The sequence below is a fragment of the Trachurus trachurus genome (assembly GCF_905171665.1).
Source record: "Trachurus trachurus genome assembly, chromosome: 23".
Lineage (NCBI taxonomy): Eukaryota > Metazoa > Chordata > Actinopteri > Carangiformes > Carangidae > Trachurus > Trachurus trachurus.
Window position 1 is genome coordinate 22,813,856 of NC_139912.1, and position 14,427 is coordinate 22,828,282.

Sequence of the window (14,427 nt, forward strand, 5' to 3'; positions counted from 1 at the left end):
TCAACACACCTTTTGCAAAGAGTTTACAAATTGTTGCTTCTAATTTATTCATAGTTGATCAATGACTTGCTGATATCTCAGTCATTATATGAATATGAATCATTTAGAGAGCAACGTTTGGGTTGCCAGGCTGTGAACAAGGCCGTCAGTTCACAGTTATTATAGGTCACTGACAAAGGATATCCGGCTACATATCAAGTCTGCAATTATTTGCTCATTTATTATCCATACCACTTATCCTTATAAGAACATGGGAGGTGGGGGGCTGGAGCGAATCCCAGCTGACATAGAGCGAGGGCTGGATATGACATCAGTCTATCACAAGGCTGACATATAGAGACAAATTACTATTCACACTCACATTCACAGCTATGGGCACTCTGGAGTCATCAGTTTCATTTACCCATGTTATCTAACATGTGAGTCTTTGGACTGTGAGAGGGAGCTGAAGTCCCCGGAGTGAACCCAGCAAGCAAAACCTCCTCAGCTGGCAGGTATTGAACCCACGGTGTTATGGTGGTTAGCTCAGTCACCTAACAGCGAGAAGCAATTATAAAAGATTAATAAAAGAGCATATTTCTAATGAGGCATCATTTTAAAGTCCCTCTCCTGGCATTGATTGTGCCCCCAAAAAACTCATCTTGGTCTCGGAAGATTAATAACACCCACCCCTCAGCTGCCGCCACCGCCCTGCAGCCCCCGACTCCCACCAGCCAACACACAAAACTCTTTAATTTTGTAAAGCTAGCAACTGTGCTCTGCACCATAGCAAGTGGTAATACAAGCAGAGTAGAGGAAACTGTACTTGCAATTTAATGTATCATAGTGATGTTTTATGTATACCACAAATACAAATGTTTGGTTCTAACAGCCCACTCTGGCTTAGTTAACAATTGCAAAATACCCATAATTAACCATACCTTGCTTCTCCTTTAATGAGCCTTGTTGCTATCAGAGGTATGCTGGCTGAAATAACCTACAATCAGTCCCCTGCTTATTTCTTAAGTTATTATCTGTACATGTTGTTAAGTTATTAAATCATGTTTGAATACAAAAGTCCAATGGAGGAGTAAACAGTTTCCCTGAACTAAACTGAACTTAAAGGGATAGTCCAACATTTTGGCAAATTGGCCCATTACCATAATCCCTATAGTTTTAGGAGTAGGTTCGTTACCTTCAATTGTCGGTGCAAGCTGTTTTTAGAATGGCGGAGCAGAGCCACAAGCTGCTCAGAGCGCCGCTCATTGAAAACCGCTGATGTGCGTTCCTGTTGGGGGCAGTTTTTCGGCAAGCAGTCTCTGCATTTACCTCAAAAACAACTCCCTCTCGTAACGTTCTGTTATTATCTCATTGTGTGGTGAATGTGCAGCTCACAACGTGTCCACGAGAGCGTTTTGGAGTTGTTGGATTGTGTATTTGATGAGTTTGATGAGGGAAACCAAGAAATCCCATTAGCCTCTGTAGCTCTGAGCAGCTCACGGCTCTGCTCCACCGCTCTAAAAATAGCTTGCACCGACAATTAAAGGTAACGAACCTACTCCTAAAACTATAGGGATTATGGCAATGGGCAAGTTTGCCAAAATGTTAAACTATCCTTTTAGGACTGAAAGGCAAACCTGATATCAGTTGGAGGAATTATTTACAATTAGAAAGTGGCTCAAATTGATGCTATATAACTGATCTGGAAATGTATATGTGTGCTGCTCTTAACCTACTTGATTATCATTAGTAACATTGAAAGGTGGAGGGGAAAAAAATAGTTTGTGCACTGCTGTGTGCATTATCTTTGGCACATTGGACCAAGTGTTCTCTCAAACCCTGGGTCTGTGTTTGATTGACAGCAATCCCAAATGTGTAGGTACTGTACTGTAGGTAAGTGTAGGTTATAAGCTAATGAGAGGAAAACTTCTTGTTCTGCAGTGATACTGAATAATGATGGCCACAGCATTTAATGTGTAAACCATTTGCAGGTAGATTTGAAGCTGTTCAGTGTGTTACAGCTGACTAGCTAATTGGCTATTAGCCTGCAAACTGTATAGCCGTCTGTGGATCATTGTGTTGTTTTACAGCTGGTCATCACTGTCACACTGACAGGATCTGCTTTATGCAAATAGGTTAAAACTGAAATCAATTGAAGAATTCAATCTTAATTGGAATACAATTAAATGATGTTCTCCAATACCAAATGATCATGTTTTTCTAAAGTCACTGCTCAATTAAGCAAATTCAGGTTACACAGTGTTCCCCAACTCTAATGAGGCTGTAACAGTAGGATGCATTGAAAATATATATTACTATAATGCACAATAACGTCAGCCAACACATATTTATGTAGATTTGTGAGACGCTCAGTGATGCATAAACGCATCATAAACGCTGACATTAAAATGTACAATGACAATTTTGTTGTGTTATTTTAACCAGTATAATGGGAAGAGGGAGTTTACTGGTGCTGTTGGTCACTGCTGGTTCAGCAGGAAGTTGTGATAGAAGTGCAGCCAATTTTCATGAGGTCAAAGTGTCCCCTGAGTCAAGCTGATGTTGAGAGACTGGGAGGTCCTACAAGCAGTTAATAGTATGCATATAAGCAAATAGCGTGTAAGGAACAGCTCCATGAAGCCCCCCCTCTGTGCTGCCCAAGGGGGTTCCTGTTCCCCGCCGCCCCACCGAGGCAAGACGCCTGTGGGTGCACTGGGGGGTGGACTGGGAGAGGGATGAGGGGTCAGGAGAGGGGCTGCACAAATACAGAAAAGAAAAGTGAACACTTGTGAAGTGAATACTGCGCAGCAGTATTTGTCCATATAATGGTTGTGAATGGATACCACTTTTCTTCATCCAAAAAGACACACCAAAAAACATCCAAATACCTCCATGCTGCTCGTCTGTAATGTCCCTCTTGTATTGAAGCCCCGACGGCTCCCCGTGCCCATTGGTCAATTTCTATGCAGGCCCACGGCTGATAGACTGAATGGATTTTTTTGGTTCTTTTTGCTATTTATATTGTGTATATCGGACCACAGGACCATAATCACTATAAACGTTGTTAATAATAATTACCAATGCTCCAAATCGTAGACCATAGCTTTAAGCTTGTTTGTAGCGGAAGCTCCCAGTGTCTCAGTTCACTGCTGTTCCTGTGTCAGTGCAAATCTCGCGTGATTTGCACTGACCGGCGAAACAATTTCTCATGTCGGGGCTTCAATACAAGAGGGACATTACAGACGAGCAGTATGGAGGTATTTGGATGTTTTTTGGTGTGTCTTTTTGGACGAAGAAAAGTGGTATCCATTCACAACCATTATATGGACAAATACTGCTGCGCGGACCCCCCCGTAACTCAGAGAAGGAACGGAGGACTCTGAAAATTCTCACAGCTCTTAGTCGACATGAGGGTGAGTAGATAATGAGTGAAATTTGAATTGTGGGTGAACTATCCCTTTAAAAGGCAGGTTGGACCTACAACTGATTCCACTTTTGGAGAGTTTTCTCATTCAGGCTGATTAGTCAGGTGAATATTATCCACATCACTTATTTCTGATGAAATTCACACGATTCATGAAATAATTCCTCCTCCTGCCAATAAAGTCTCACTTAATGAAAAACAAAAAACGATGGTCATGGTTTGGAATATGAATAATTTAATTTCACTTCTGCAGTGTTGGAGAAATTACATCTAATTTGAGAACAATCAAAGAAGAAAACTCTAGACAGTGCATCATTTACATATAATGGCCACCAAAGTTTCTAATATCACAATCTAATTAATGCTGTGTTGAAACCTCAACCTAGAATTTTTAATAACTTCTTGCAGTCTGACGAGACTAGCATCCATTTAAAATAATTTGAACCAGGCAAACTTGGTGGCTTTTCTCAGCAGGAGTGGTGGATGGAGCACAAGGTCTGATGCAGAATGTGGCACAGGTTTCTGTTTTTCACTTTCTATGTTGGAATGTCATGTTAAACCAAATTTTGCAGTTGTTACAGTTTAAAACATGTATAAACTTTATGCCAAAATGCCCAGTGCAACATCGAAGTCAGATTGCTTATTGGATATACAGCAGCACAATTAGTGAGTTGTAGAGTGATGCCGACTTTGTGCTTGTGTCCTGACTGATTGGTTGTGTTACTCCCAAAGCCTTAACCACTCAGCAGCCAGCAGAGTTTCTGCCAGCTACCTGCAGTTACCAGTCAGCACTGCAGACACAGCTGCTGCTGCTGCTCAGCTCAAATTACTTTCGTCTTATTTATCAAGAACCTAGCTCGTTCTGATATTTCTCCTTTCCTCCATTGCTCCATTTTTCTTTCATGATGGGAAGTGAAGTCAGGGAGCTTGAGACATAAGTTTGAAACTTTTTCAACTCTGGCAGTTGCATTTTATTTGCCTCAGGGAAATTTCTGTCCTCATACATCTTTGCATTGACTCTACAGGCAATCGTGTCATCTCTAAAATTCTCTCCACATCGAGCCTCTCTTTCTTTTGAATACTTTACACAAAGTTTATGCATTTGAAGACTGAAAGGTCTCTCTGACATCTGTACAACTAAACAGAGCATGCTGTATGATCTGATGCAGGCTTCAGTTATTCTTTCAGTGCATGTTTGTTGTGGCATTACATCTCTACCTCAGTACTGAATAAATGATGGCAACGTCTGAGCACAGAGAAGGTTTGTTGCATGAAAACACTGTTGAATTTTGTAGGGAACTACCAAGAAAAGATGAATTTCATTTGAGCAAACTAAACAATATTCTCTGCCCAATACATTTACTTGCATGTTTGAAGAATAATATAATCTCTCATTCAATTGTAATCATTTTAACTCTCATATATTTTCAGCCAACCGAACACACTCAGATCACCAAAAGATCCAGACACAGTGATGCGCCAATCCCAAAGAATGGATTAGATTATAATGGTCAAGGGTCGAAGGTCAAGGCCAGTGTGAAAAGGGGAATTTCTAAGGACTGGATTCAATAATATGATTTAATGATTCTCAAGCAAACTGTAAGAGCAGCCTACACAAATACAAACGTTCAAGGGTTAGTTGGAGTGGGACATTTGAGAAAGGAAAAAACTAACAAAAGTATGGAAAGAAGTTCTGATTTGGTTTTTAAGTTTCCTCAAAATGAAATTATTCTTTCTTTGTTAATTACTCTGCAAAATATAATTTCTGCAGTTGGAGAAATATTGAGGAAAATTCAAATTCTGTTATTTCCAGACAAGATTACAATAAAAACAAAACAAAACATAGTGAAATAGTCAAATGGAAATGCATGAATCCTAAATATGTGTAATTCAATTCTGATACCGGGATCATTGATTTGTTTATGATACCTGAGGATGTTGCAGAATGGCACCTGCAGTGTTTGGGCAGAGGTTGTCTGTGTTAGGGATGGATTAGGATGTTATTGGTGGGCTCCTCTGCTTCATTGTGGAGGGTCCTGCCCTTCACACTGAAGGAACTGTGTGTACCACAGCTTCCCCTGCTCAGTCACAGACATCTGCCACCACACACTCAAGCTGAGAAGCAAAAGGAAACACATAATCATCCCCACTGTGGGGACTAATGCCCCTAACAGAGTTACACACAGCATAGAAATTGGCTTTACAGATGACTAACTTTCTCAAGCAGTCAATAATTATCAACAAAGAGAGATTAGATTTTGATTAGAATAATTAAAAAAAAAATCATATCAGACTACAAAAAAACAGAACTGGCAAACGCACCAAACTTTAGCTCCATGGTCTCATTTGTAAGTGTGGACTGATGCCAGTGTGCGTTGTTTCAGCTTGAAAGCACAGGGAGAGTTGTTGGAAACGTTTTCTTCTTTGAATCCTCTGAATTTAAATGTGCTGCAATATGAACAGTTCTCTGGCGTCACCTGATCATTTGTTTGACTCAGGAAGTGGAAGCTGTGAAGATGTCTGACCTGCTTTTTTTTTTAAGACGGTGGTGCATGAACCAAGAGCACTTCCTGGATCTGCTGCAAAAGCGTGGTGATTCCAGAGGCCTTGGTTTAGATATAGGGACTTAGCCCCTCAGTTGGCCTTAGCCCCTCAATCCCTGCTCCTTAGAACACGAGGGCATAGGCTACTTTATAATGCATCCATCTGTCTCATGTCTCCAGGTACAAAGCTAGGACTCGGATGTGATTAACCTAGCTTAGCATAAAAGGATTCTAAACAATCTAAAGTCACGTTCGCGTCTCATCGTTCATCACATTGTTCCCGATTTGTTCCCTGGTAACCGCTCACATTTTTATGTACCATATTCCACATAATGAGCATCAGCCATAGTCGCTGCCACTACATCCACTATGGATTGTGTTCAATAAATCTCTTGGCATGCAGTATGACACCCACACAGGAAAAGTGGACTGTGCCAAATAGAATGAAAGAAGAGGAAGGCAATTACAGAATACAAATACACTGAATAGATGTAACTGGGGAAAAAAGCCAACAATGGGATGCTGTGGTGGACGGGGAGTTTAAGGTGCAGACAGAGAACAATATCCACCGAGGGGACTTTTGTTGTTTGTCGTTCCCACCTTGAGTTCCCTCATTTCCTGTCATCTCCCCTCTGAAGGCTCACTATAGGTGTCAAAAATGAGTTCTTATGTAATAAAAAATCTTAAAGGTCCCATATTGTGAAAAGTGATATTCCCATCTGCTTAGATTATAAAGTAGGTCTAGGTTCTATATTAATACCGTGAAAGTATGAGTATAAGTATAAGACTTCAGTCCACAGAGAAATGCAACAGTCTGTAGTCAGAAACCGAACCGTAAAAATGAGCCGTCAGGACTTCAGTAACTATGTGACATCACAACAAAGCAGGACCACTCCTACTTTTGTGTTGCCGGAAATCTTCTATATTTTCATTCAGTCAGTAGTCAACGAGAGGCTCAGTCTCGCCTCTGATTGGCTGAGACTGACTGTTGTTACTAGAACTCAAGAGAGGAGATGTAAAACTACACTGAACTTCTCAAATAAACACTTCAAATAAAGCTTTCATGTAACCTCTGTTGTTGAAATAGCAGGTGGATGTTTTTCCTCACCCTCACCACCCTCAGTGCATTTGCTGCCTCTCTGTGGCTGTGGTCATTAAAAATGTTAGATCGCAAGAGTTTTGATATTTGGCCTCATAAAAGAGCACACAATTAAATACTTCCCCTGCATCTGAACTCTTTATGAGGGAATTACACTCAACAAATTGGAATTTTTGTTCCATTTTGTGATTTATTTGTGTTTTTCCGCACTCCAAAGAGTGCCCTTCATGTCTGGCAAGCACACTGGGCATTTAACTGCCTGACCTAATTTACATTTAATTAGAAGCGCTCTTGTACTCAAAATCTTGGAAACTCAGTTTTTATGCCATGCAGACACGACTAACTTTTACGTCCTGGCTTTGTTTAACGATTCTTCTCTTTGTTTGTTATTCTTTCTCCCGTGTTTCTTTTTTTTTTTAGAGGATACAAATTAAAGTGATGCCCTGCTGCTCTGTTTTCTGCTTCCAAAGCACATAATTAGCCCAAACAAGCAGATATGAGTATGATTGTGAATGTGTGTGCCTCCCTGCTCTGCTAATGAGAGACGACGAGGCTCTCTCTTACTCTGTTTATAATCCAGGATGATTTCTCCAATGGTTCATACGCTAAGAAAGACATCATTTTACAGGAAGCAGGGGGCTTATGTTTGATCACCGTGGGTGGGGTAGGAGTTGTGGGATGCAAGGCGAGATGGAGTGTGGGTTGGGGGGTTGGCGGGACGTGGGAAGGGATTTTTTAAAATCTCCATTTTAAGCATTGAAAACCCTGCCGTGCAGAACGGATGGGATTGCTGACGGCGTTGGTCAAGATGTTCTGGCTGCCACTCTCCTGTCTCGCCCTCACACTTCGCCTGGAACAGCGAGCGCCATTCAACGCGCCCGTCCATTAAGCCTCGGCACTGTGGGGAGAACTTGTTGAAATTCTCATTGTCCGTGATGACCCAGCTGTCCTCTAGTGTCTGGGGGCAAAGGAAAGCAGAACAAGTCTGACACTCCGCTGCACTGAGCTTTAAGCCGTGTCGCATTGACTTTTCAGAGTCGGTTGGTCGATACTGAAAAATGTTGGGTGAGTGTCCTCATGGAAACCCAGCATCACTGTTGGAGAAATGTATTCTGGTGCAGATCATACAATATAATATTAGTAATGTATATGGATATTAGCCTACTTCAACATAATTTTACATTATGCAACATTATGAATGTGAGACTCACATCATGCTGGTCACTCTCATTAATTGTTATTGAATAGTTTTTTTTTTACACTAACTGCCATAGCTGAAGGCTTTTTGTTTTCTGGTTGTCTGTCCTCAGGTCCCATTCTTCATTAAAGGGATACGCCAACTTATTTTTTTTGTGTCTTGCCTCACTCCCGAGTCCATGACCAGCAGATAGACACCATCCCTTCGACTGTGCGTGCAGTAACAAGGGAGATACGGGCAGAGCTGGCGCACCGCTAATTAGCTTAGCTCAAACGCTGGAAGTGTATAGGTAGTGTTAGCCTGCCTCCACCTAAAGTCATCAGGGAAACTCTTCAGCAACTCTAAACGGAAACCGGCGGGCCGATCTTCGTCTCAGAGCTGACAAAACTCTCCGGTAAAGCATTTTGAGCGGTCAAATTAGCGATTAGCTAATTAGCGATGCGCCAGCTCTGCCCATATCTCCCTTGTTACTGCACGCACAGTCAAAAGGATGGTGTCTATCTGCTTGTCATGGACTCGGGAGTGAGGCAAGACATGAAAAAAAATGTTGGCGTATCCCTTTAAATCTCAGTAACATCTTGACGCAGCTTCTTCAAAGTTGACGCACATTCAGATTTAACTATGAACTTATTACATTCTGGTTGTCATTATTCAATGATCAAGGTCAAGGTCATTGGTTAAGCCACAAAGTACAAACTAATTTGATTTTGGTGGTTAAATGTCAAAGGTCACAGTGGCCTCACAAAACATGATTTTGGCTTTGTGAATGCAGTTTCTTTGACTCATTACATTCACTTGGACTTGAGGATGAACTGAACTGATTTTGATGGTCAAAGGTAAATGAAATATATCCATTTATATCCAGTTATATCCATTATATAACATTAACTGAAAGAGGCAAATAATTTAAGTAAGCCTCAATATCACAACTATAGCTTCAACATTAGCTGCCCTACAGATATGGTATTAATTAATTTATGGCAAAAGGAAAACTGCAAAGATATGATTATTAATGTCTCTCAAAATGATTAAAATGAATGTATCAAATCAAATAATTTCTCATCATAATGAAACCAAACGCATGAGTGTGACTGCCAAGTGTGTGGGAGATGTCAGTGCAGACATGGATCGAGCTAGTCCATCCTCTTTTTCCTTTTACAATAAATCCTGTAAGTGAAGTGAAGGATGAAATCAGAGTGGAGAAGAGTGAGAAAATAAAAGACCCTCTCTTCCTTCCAAAAACAAAAAAAAAGTCAGACTTTTATTTTAGGGGAAAACAGAAAGCATAACCCTCCTGTGGCATCTCATTTACACCTAGTCTGATCATCTGACTGTTTGTGTCTTCCCTTGTTTTAATTTGTATGCATTTGCTGAATATTTCTGTATCTATAATCTAAAATGCTTTCGACACTGACAGGAATTGTGTAGCAGAACAGTCTTAGTTGAGCCTGTTGAGTGGGTGACGTACAGCAACAGGAGCAACCTGAATGTTCCGAGGCTTCTGCAGGAGCGTGCGATGATTCACAGCTTCAACCTGATGCTTTTTTCTCTGCAATTAACAAACAGCAGCATCGGTCCAGACAGCTTATATCCGGCAACATCTGTATCCTTTATTTTTAGCATCCACAGTAATTATTGCATTGCGAGTTAGTCTCACATTGTGTATTTTTTTGCTTGTGTGCTTTCCACTAAATGTTCTCACCTTCAGTGTTCATGTCTCTCTCTGCTTCGCCTATCTGTTCGTGCAAAGGCACACACACACACATCATAGAAACATCAGACTCTGCATAACGGCTATTGTGTCTCTTGAAAGCTTTTCCAGCACTAGTTGTTCTCAATGTTGCAGTGACATCCCACCTATATGTGAATGGTGTCACCGTACACTACAGCTGAACATGCACTGCTGTTGTACATGATGTAACTGCCATTGAAACGGATTACCAATTGCCACCTCAGACTATGGAGGATAATACCGTTTGTATTCTTTATTTTCTCACTGCGAACAAATCACATATGTCCTGCTGACAGGTGTGTGGGTGCATCTCTGTAGCCGGTTTCACTGTTCACTGTCCTCTAACTATTAAAAACACATCAGTGAGCCACACTGTTGCACTGCCTGCCATGTTCCTTCATCACTGTGGTTTATTTTGACTCACACACACACACACACACCATCCTGCTGCTGCCACAAAAACTCATTAGGGAAGCAAATGTGGAATAATGTGCGGCTGAAAATGCATCATTTTCACCTCCTTGAATAGCTAAATGTACAGTGACCAGCGGCGTAAGGAAATTAACCCTCCTGTTGTCCTATGGGTCAAATTGACCCAATCTGTTCCCTTCCTCCATCCTTCCTTTCTCTCTTCCTTCTTTCCACAATCCATTTTCCCTTCCTTCCTTCCTTCCTTCCCTACGTCCTTTCTTCTTCCTCCTCCTTTTTCTTCCTCTTTTGATCCATCTTTCTTTCCTTCCCTTTTCAACATCAAAATATACCACACCTTCCTTCTTTCCACATTCCTTTTTCCTCCCCTTCCTTCCTTCCTTCCTTCCTTCCTTCCTTCCTTCCTTCCTTCCTTCCTTCCTTCCTTCCTTCCTTCTTGACCCATCTGTTCCCTCCCTCCATCTATCTTTCCTTCCTTTTTCCCTTACTTCTTTCCCTTCATCCTTCCTGCCTTCCTTCCCTCCTCCCTTCCTTCCTTCTTTCCCTTCGTCCTTCCTACCTTCCTTCCTTCCTTGACCCAGGTGGACAACAGGAGGGTTAAGGAAGTTTTTTATTACTTATTTTGATTTGATGTTTTCAGAGATTTACATCACCAGTAGTAGTCTAACCATGTTGATTAGCACTGCAGAGAGGTACAGAAGGATTTAGCCTTTTTGTAGATGTAAATGTCCTCGATCTGTGTCACAGTTTATATTTAGTGTATGGGATCCATCACATCCATATCACATTTTTAATAATCAATAGCATGTATCTCATCAGTTTGGTTGGCTGTTTTATACCTGAAAAAAGCAGAATACAGTCAACATCCCATGAGTAAGGCATAAATATCATTGAATGACATTTAGTTTTATTTCGAAAAACTATCTTTTGGTTTTAAAAAAAAATGGCAGCGTTCATATGTACGTCATTGTCATGTAGCTTTTATATTGTGGATGATGGTTTTCAGATCAAGTCAGTCAGGCGGATGTGGCATTGCTGTAACTCTCCCTCTCTGCTAATACCTGGGAGGGTGTGATTATGGGGTTAGGTTTAGGGAGAGGTAACAAAGAAAGGCAAATCCATATCTGTCTTTTGGTGAACTGATGTCAATGTAATCAGGTGTTTTATCAGGTGGAACAATGATGGTTATATTTCTGAAGCTACATTCAGCTCCTCCAGATTATAATAGTTAAACATGATCCTGGTAACCAGGCCAAAGGGACAATGGAAGGCTGACACAGCATAATCACATTGAGATGAAGGTGAGATTGGCCAGAGAGGAAAGAGAACAAAATGTAAATGTAAGCTTCTGGAGGATCACTAAATGAAGGGATGTATTCATTCATTTTCTTTATTGAGTAATCAACAAACTTACTCTAATAGCCTTTGAAATATGTTGACTGACTCTGCACCTGTCCAGGTAACAGAGGCACAGAATTATCTGAAAGAAAAAGAAGAGAGGATCAGGCACAATAAAAGATGAACCTTGTCTGGACATGTTGTTCAGTTATTTGTGAAGTTATCTAAGACATCTCCTCATCGGTATTCAAACCTCACTCATTAATACTACTGTACACAACCAGTTGGTTTACAAAAACAGATATTTTAAACAGAAATAAATTTGAAAGGAAAAAAATAGCTTACATGTTGCAGCTATTTCTTGGCAAAGTTCAGCTGGGCACATTATCACAGGGAGGTTGCCAGACAACCAGCGGAGACACTGCACAGAAGTGCTGGTTGGCCACATAAACTGTTGTTCATCAAGATCTGAAAATGGCAACTTGTGTGAGTTTTGCATTTCTAGTTGTGTATTGATCAGACAAGGACAATTTTAAAAATCTTTAACAGGCTCACTGTTTTATCTGATTCCATTCATCATGCTAAGATATAGGCTACTCACCTCACCTCTGTACAGACATGAGCTCATATAGCGAGATAGAGCTTCACCTCCAGCCAGAAAGCAAAGTTTGTCTTCATACTAAACTACACAGAAAGCTGAAGTTTGACATGTTTTTTGTCTGTTCTTGATACAAACTCAAAACCTATCCTGTGCTATGTGAATAAAGCAGTCAGTGCTGCAGGTGTCAGTCCTCTGATTGGCTGTCGATCTGTGCTGCTCATTGTAGAGGTCAAAACTTTGGCCTCAATCTACTTCTGAAAATTCCTGGTGCCATCTTTTTTTCACTGATTTTAGCTTTTCATTTCTGACCGTGTGTGTGTGTGTGTGTGTGTGTGTGTGTGTGTGTGTGTGTGTGTGTGTGTGTGTGTGTGTGTGTGTGTGTGTGTGTGTGTGTGTGTGTGTGTGTGTGTGTGTGTGTGTGTGTGTGTGTGTGAGATGGGCATGCCACAGCAGCTTAAGACCCTCCTCAGATCATCCTGTGCTATGTATCCGGTGTGCCAAGCTGCAGCCGCTGAACTGAGCTGCTCACACAGCTTGTCCGGCAGCAAGCTCTCCACCTTTTATACATAAGCACATGCACACACACTCACGCGCACAGACACAGCAAACACACACACACACAATGCACAAACAGTGCATTAATAATTAACCCCACTTTTTTCTTTTGATCTAATCCTCTGTTCTCTCTCTGTTTGATCTCATGGTGTATGCTGTGTGATATGTGTATTGATGATGATATTTGATCATAGTATGTTGTGTTAACACACTCACAGTTCTCCCTGAAGCAGATGCCACAGACACTTTATCAGCCCACTGTGTGGTCTCCCTCTCATCTTCCCTCCAAAAGAAAAGCAATCAAACACATAGTAGGCTACTCTTAAATATCCTTATAAGGAAGCGTGAAATGGGGAAATAAATACACAATAGCAAATGGTTATACAAGCACACACTCAGTAGTTTTATCAGGGACATCCAGAAGTGTCAGTAGAGTAGGGGTGGTGGTGGTGGTGGTGGTGTCTGAGGGAGCAGAGGTGATACTGGTTGGATGACCCCACTGTGTTCTGGATCCAGTACACTGAGCAGCTCTGTGATCTGTGAATGTTGGAGGCGGGGCCCGGGCCCGGGGATTCAGGACTGGGTCCCATGTTGCAAGTCTGCTTGAGCGATCCCACCTGCCTCCATGTTCAGATTATACAGGTGGTGTTCGTCGTTTTCATGCCTATATGTATAATGAGAACAAGTCTGATGCCAAAGGTAGAACTGACGACCATAATAACGAATGGGCAAATTCAGGCTGAGGGGTTTCCTGGGGCAAAATGTAAATCCAGATTATGTAAAGCGAGGGCAAAGAGTCTGCAGATAACATCACTTTATCATGATCAACAAGCATAACATTTGTTGGACATTATATGATTACACTGGTTTCAGACTCCACGTTACACTCCACAATCTGAGACTGTTTCGATTGGTCAGCCTTCACAGAAACATCACAATTGATCAAAGCCTGTTTTACAAAGCAGTTTAGTTTTGGACTATCGAGTTATGAGTAAATTAAGACATTTTCCAATATAATGAATGGCCAGCCAAGGAATATCCAACCATTTAGCTCCATTAACTTTGGCAGAAATCTTTTGGAAGAATTCAACAGTTACTGTACAAGGACGAGTGACAGCAAAAAGATAAATTTGATTTGGACAAAAATGTTTGCAGTCTCCAAAAGCTCTTTTCTTTCTCATTGGTTTCACCAAAATGTTAACAAACCACAAATATTGACCTATGTTTTTCTCTTTTTTTTGTTGTCAAGTGCAGCTAGACATGTCTTAGCCTTTAGGTAGTGGCATAAGGTGTTTTTGGTTTTATCTCTGAGGCAGTTTAAATGTTAAATCTTAACTGCAGTGCCACTTTGACAATATTCTGGGTAATTCATCTTCCAATCGATTTTACAGAATGACAATAACATGCCAACAGTATGTTGGTATGCATGTTGGTTACAGCTAACTGTAGCGCAAAAGTTAGCCAGCTTTGTTTGCCAGGTACATCCATAATTCCCATTAAATGTTATATTAATTGCAAAAAACATCAAC